Raw genomic sequence first — 303 nt, 5'->3', positions numbered from 1 at the left:
TTGCTCACTCAGCAATGCCTGCCCCTTGAGCATTACCACATGCCCGCCTGCCTGCCTCCTGTCCAGCAACAATCAATTTCACAGACACATACCCACCCACCCATACACACACACACACACACACAAAAACACGAGTGTTTTTGTGTCTTTTCTACCTTTATAAGATGTGCAAGCCTGTTTCCAAAAGCGGTGGGATGAATGAAGTGGCGATGCAACAGATCAGTAAACACAACCCTGTTCCAGCTTTTAAGAAACATGTTCTCAAATCCTAAATGAGGATATCGTTTCTTAAACGGTTGAATT

This window comes from Antennarius striatus, chromosome 18 (genome assembly GCF_040054535.1).
Source record: "Antennarius striatus isolate MH-2024 chromosome 18, ASM4005453v1, whole genome shotgun sequence".
Lineage (NCBI taxonomy): Eukaryota > Metazoa > Chordata > Actinopteri > Lophiiformes > Antennariidae > Antennarius > Antennarius striatus.
This window is presented reverse-complemented; position numbering follows the sequence as displayed.